The sequence below is a fragment of the Capsicum annuum genome, chromosome 8 (assembly GCF_002878395.1).
Source record: "Capsicum annuum cultivar UCD-10X-F1 chromosome 8, UCD10Xv1.1, whole genome shotgun sequence".
Lineage (NCBI taxonomy): Eukaryota > Viridiplantae > Streptophyta > Magnoliopsida > Solanales > Solanaceae > Capsicum > Capsicum annuum.
Window position 1 is genome coordinate 143168123 of NC_061118.1, and position 6124 is coordinate 143174246.

Below are 6124 nucleotides of genomic sequence, written 5' to 3' on the forward strand. Positions count from 1 at the left end.
CCACCCCAAAATCCATAATGATGAATTACGAAACAAAGCTTATCAAACTCAAACCAAACATCCAAATTTAGGTACGAAATTAAAATTTATGGATTAATGGATTAAATCAAACATCCAAATTTATCTTTATGGATTATGAATTATAAACATCCAAACATCCAAATTTGTTTGTTTATTCAAATTAAAACTTGCATCAACAATCAAATTTTTTATACATATTTTTTTCTTGTAAAATTGATGAAATCTAATAAAAATGGAGATGATGGATATGAAGAAGGAGAAAGGAAATTGGGTGGGAGTGCGGGCTGTTAGGGGCGGGTGTGGGGGTGGGGGTGGGGTGGGGTGAATTAGAGGTGAAGGAGTAAGAAGAAAATAAAAGAAAGAGGTGTGGAATGGGGGTAGTGGTGGAGGTGTAAGAAAAAAAATAAAAGAAAGGGGTGCAGGGGTACGGGGGTGTGGGGTGAGGGTGAGGGGGTGGGTGGCTTTGAAGTAGAAAGGGTGTGATTTGGATATATAGGAGAAGAAATGGTGTAATTTAGATATATAGAAGAAGAAAGAGTGTGATTTGGATATATATATATATTATATAAAAGTGGGACCATTTATTTTTTTAAATGAAATCACACACTTTTTTCTTTTTTTCTTTTTTAAAATGTCACGTCAGATTTAGGGTTTAAATTAATTTATTTTAAAGATATTAAGGGGGTAAATAAATGCGTGTTAAGTTTAAGTGCTAAAGTAAGTTGGAGTGACAAGTTTAGGGGGGGTTTAATGCATTATCTCTAAGTTATTTATGTATTAGAAAATTAATAATATTTAATAAAAAAGTAAAATAGATATTTATGACATGTCTGTTTCAGCTGCTTCACCCAAGTATTTTTGTGTAGTAATTTTATTTTATCACTTCTAATTAGACATGTTTGCTTCGCTGTTTCAATCGTAATTTAACTATGTCACTCCTAATTAATTGTTATGGCCATTTAAAATTTTTACATATATTTTTTATAGTAATTTTGCTATATCACTTCTAATTAGTTGTTCTGAATCATTAAGACATGTCTACTTCGCTGCTTCAATCATAACTTTACTATATCACCCGTAATTAATTATTATGGTCATCTAAGTATTTGAAAATTACATAAAAAGTATTATAAATTACAATAGTTAACAACTTAAAATATCTAAAAAAAATAATCTATTATATATTTTTTAAAAATATATAAACAAAATACTATAAATCATAATAATTAAAATAAATTTTTTTAAAAATATTTGTTGGGCCCGTGCCTTGCACGGGCTATTAGTAACTAGTTTAGAAATAAAGCATCATTTATCGTTAAAAAAAGTATAAACCACATAAATCCCTTCTATAGTGAAAGTATTTACATATAATTCCCTTAGACTTTCTCTCTCTAATTTGTAAATATACTTATACATTAGGTAGGCCCTTATACATTGCTGGAATGTATGATAAAACAGATTTGTCTATATTTATGAAAAGAGAAATTAGATACTATCTTTCTCTACCTTAATAAACGTCATTATTTACCCATCATGTACTATGTGGTTGGTGGCTCCAAACTTCCCCAAATGAACTTTTAAGGTCCTTTTCTTCACTTTTCACACTCTGATTGACTCATATAACTAGCTCAACCTCATTTTCATTCCTTAACTAGACAAATGTGCATTATCACATGAGAATTATTGTTAATCTATAGATAAACATGATAATTCAAGCTTAAAATGTGCCAACAAGTCGTCAATTAGCCAACTTATCACTCTCCCAAACTTAAACTATTGCTTGTCCTCAAGCAACTAAAAATATTCACCATGAGAGAGGGAATTCATAACTCCAAGACCATCCAAAAGAAAGCTATTCTAGAAATCTAAGCTAATAAAGTTCAAATAGATTTCTCCAACATATCATAGAAACAAGTAAACCAATATTTTTCAACATGTACATTTATATGCTGCAACGATGCAAGATAGTATCAAATAATATAGTAATTGAAATTTAAATTCAAAAAAAATCTTAAACATCACTGATAACTGTTCTCATTGTTGAATTACGTTCTTGAAAAAAAAAGTCGTTGTCTTCTTTCTTCAATTCTCGAAAAAAAAAATGAACATCCCCATATTATTGCATCATTCCAGTATTTGGGAGTCAAAAATTATTTATCAATCCTACAAAAGTGACGCAATTATTATTACGAAAAGTATAATCTTCTTGAAATTGATTGCTACGATCGCGATGAAATTGAATATTAAAAAGTTCGTAAAAAAATTGAAGTAAAATACATTGTTGAAGGTAATTCTTCTCCCATTATCATAAGGAATGACAATGGAGTGAGGGTTTACATGGAATTGAAGAAATAATTTTTGAAATTTGTCAATACGTTATTTCATGCCCTGAAAAAATAAAAGCAGACTCAAATTAAGAGAGAAAAAGATAGCAACAAACTGATACGTGTTAAAGATAACATTATACAACAATTGCACATGTATGTGGGCACATTATACATTTAAAAAATAATCTACAGTAATGTATAATGTCATACTATACATTTAAGTATTAACATTAAACATGTAACTTTTGTATCCTTATCAGAAGGTATAATGTAACCTTATTCAATATTAATGCTTTCTAATTGTATAATACCAAATAATACATAAAATGTCTCTTACGTGTAATAAGAACTTCTTAACGCATAACATAATGACATATATAGCAGAAGAATTATATTATACATTAGTTTTTCAAAAATAACTAATGTATAATGCCTGATATATTATAACTTATACATTAAAATATAATTTTTCAAAATATATAATATCACACTATACATATAAAATATTCACCTTATACATTAATTATCTACAAGATTATAATAATTTTTTTAAAAAATTAGTGTTACTGTAACATTACATTGGCTACACGATAATAAGGAAAAAGAATGATTCATTTTTCTTTATTACGTGAATTAAAAGTGTACATCTTCAATTTCAATTATAAAAGTGACGCAAATAGGAGGGGGATGAGAGAGTATTAATATTACTTTAGCTTGATTGTAGGCATAAATAACGGAGCACATATATGGAGCAAAAATCAGTGCACTAAAATAGGAGCAAACTATGGTATTTTGATATGTATGAGGGGATAAGAGAGAGAATGAATTTAAGGGATTTAAGTAATTACTTTGGGATTTTTGTAAAATAAAATTTAATATGAGATTTTATGTAATAAGGTAAAGTTACCTTGTGTATATATGTAATTTTTAGTTAAAAAAATAATTTATTTGGATAATGAGAAAATGGTCTATTACTCCTCCAATCTTTACCTGAAATTTCAACTACACACTCAATCTTCACGGGGGGACTATCACCCCTCTAAACATTTTTAAAATGAAATTATTTGCTCCCTAAATGTTGAGGTGGCAAAGTGAGTGAAATTCATTCTCTTTGAAAGATTGGGCACGAAAAGTATATATTAAGATTTTATTTTTAATATTTCTTTACATAAATAATTTTAATTATTATTTTTCTTTATTCATTTTCTTTCTTCTTCTTTCTCACAAAACAAAAATCTTCAACAACTCATCAATGGCATCCAAAACTAATCTCTCATCTTCCACATCTCCTATGAGTCTCTTTTTATGTTTCAATTTTATTGATGTGCCCAAGCACAATATCCACCAAAAAAAATTCATTTATTCAACTTCAAAAAGAAAATTTGAAATTCAATACAAAGATAAAAAAAATTTATTGCAATTATCACCAGGAGAAACTAAAAAGATAGCAAGTCTACAATAAAATTGACAAGAGGGGTAAAGATTGAAATTAAATAAATCCCAACAGTTTTAGAAATCTTTATCATCTGCTTCGCTCCTTTATACAAATCCTCCAAACTACACAACAATACATTCTCCACCGACACCGTCTTTCTCAATCCACCTCCTCTAGTCCCCAAATTCTGCACACCAGAAAACACTGCTCTATACCATTTGTCGTACTCCTAAATAATCCATCCCTACTTTTCCTCCCCCTCCCATTACTTCTCTCCCCTCCGCCGCCGCCCCAACGAAGAATACTCAAAGAACTCCACATAAACATCTTCAACATCTCTATTGTTAAATTATAACAAAGAATTTGATGCATACTCCATATATTTTGGGGTCCGCCTCTTAGAAATGCGGTGCTTGATTATTTTTCAGTGCTTCTTCACCATACAAATCGTAAATCTGACGCTTGAAATTCAAATGATGCTTATCAGACACCATCTTTATCGCCATCTTGGTGTCTCTCCGATCGTTGAAAAAATGAAAGGCGAGAAAGTTATGAAGAAAATGAAAAAAGAAAAGAGAAAGGGGAATGAAAAAAGAAAAGAGAAACAAAGAGAGAAGAGATATATTAAAGAGATTAATTTTTTATACAAAAATATAATATTACGTGGCAGACGCGTGATGATCACTTCCCAATACACATTTGGGTGTGAATTTTTAAGGGGTACTAATTTAAGGTTTAAATAGTTTGGAGGCGGGGGGATTGATAGGACCTCATGAAGGTTGAGTGTGTAGTTTGGATTTTGGATAAATGTTAAAGAGGTAATAAATATTTTTTCTTTGGATAGTAGAGGATTTTCAACCTTTTCACCCACCTTGAAAAGGTTAATCCCCCAAAAGTAAAAAAAATGGAAAGTTTATTTCTATATAGAATGAAGACATCTTAAAGAATATTTCGATTATAATCGATGGAAGCTACTAGTCAGTTAGCTAAATCTTTTTCTTTTTTAAAAAAATTTTATATGGATTTTTGAATTATACCAATTTAACCGCATATGTCTCACACGTGTAACGTTTGATTATTTAAAATTAAATGATTTTATCTATTGTGATATTTTTAATAAAGTATAAAAGTTCAAATCACTTTTCAAAAATCTTTTACACTTTAATATAATAATGTAAACATTAACACATACACATATAGGTTTTACCACCAGAAGTTTCAAGTGGTTGATGAATCATTACTTTTGCGTTTGCCGTATAGTATCTCTTTCCCTTGTTGCTACAAACTAAGAGAGATGCATCAATTTGAACCAATTTGTGTTACGATTATTTTTTTTTTTTCATATATTTAAAATCTTTTCTTATTTTTAAAGTCAAATCTTTACAAATTCACTGATTACATTCTTATGACGTACTTAAATTTTTTTAAAATATGGTAGTTCTTAATTTTTTCTTATTCTAACAGTTTTATATCTATTTCTAGATTTTTTAAATCTTCTTAAAATCAAATTTAGTTAATTTAAAATTCTTAAACTAATGAAAAAAATATCAGTTGTCATTAATTTTGATGATCTCTAACAAGAAAAGATTTTATCATAAATATATTTAATTAATTTGTAATTCTTAAATTAGAAAAAAATATTAAAATTCTGATGACTTTTAATAAGGAAAGGTTTCACAATTATATTGAATTAATTTTTAACTCTTAAATATTAGAAAAACTAGTAAAAAAAATGATTTTATCTAAAGAAAGGACATTTATTGAAGAAGAAAAAATTCAAATAATATTTCTAAGACCCTTCACACTTTTAATATATTATATAGATATATAAATTATAGATAGATACAGCTAGAATTTAACTTAGTAAGGACCCGTAAGTTTCATATGATGACCGTGGTACTATAAAATATTTTTTGGAGCCGGCTACTTCTGTTTCAGATAAGGCTGTCAAGTGGGCCGGGCCGAGACAACTCGAAATCGGTCCATAAAAAATAACCGGGTTGTGGGCTGGGCCGGCTCTACAGTAAAATTTATAAAAACAACCCTAACCCGGCCAACTTAACCCAACCCGGTCAAACCCGTTTAAAAAATCGATCAAACCCGATCAAAATATAAAAAAAAACTTTTTTTCAATATACATTATATATACCCACCTATATACATTATAAATACATTAAACAATATATATACACTTTATATATAGTATATACTACATTAGAATTTAAAAAATATATACACATATACACAATTACACATATATACGCATTATTCAATATATATGTACTACTTTAAAGTTTAAATAAAATATACTACAATATATATACATTACAATATATCTATA